Source organism: Octodon degus, unplaced genomic scaffold (genome assembly GCF_000260255.1).
Source record: "Octodon degus isolate 3935 unplaced genomic scaffold, OctDeg1.0 scaffold00201, whole genome shotgun sequence".
NCBI lineage: Eukaryota > Metazoa > Chordata > Mammalia > Rodentia > Octodontidae > Octodon > Octodon degus.
Window position 1 is genome coordinate 1,115,926 of NW_004524777.1, and position 369 is coordinate 1,116,294.

Genomic DNA, 369 nt, shown 5'->3' on the forward strand with positions numbered 1-369 from the left:
CTCACTACACAGAAATTATTATATTAATGTCTTCTTCCATCAATTTTTTATTAATTTTATTGAGAAGCAAATAACAGTGAGACAGTTTCAAAACAGGTTAGTAGGACAGTTACAATAATTAATACATTGCATATTGTTGCCTTTTGTAATAGTTATTAATAGTACAAGATGCAGATATGATATCCAGTACAAACCCTATTAGTACAAATTTTTCTTCTCATTGAATTAAGAGAAAATAGTTGTCTATCTATCCTATTTTGTATATACAGATACAAAGTGGTTCTTCAGAGTCCTAGCCCAGGTCTGGTGAGTATGCGGAGAGTTTCCTGCTACCCTGCGCCAGCGGGACCAGTCCCAGCTCAGGCGCAG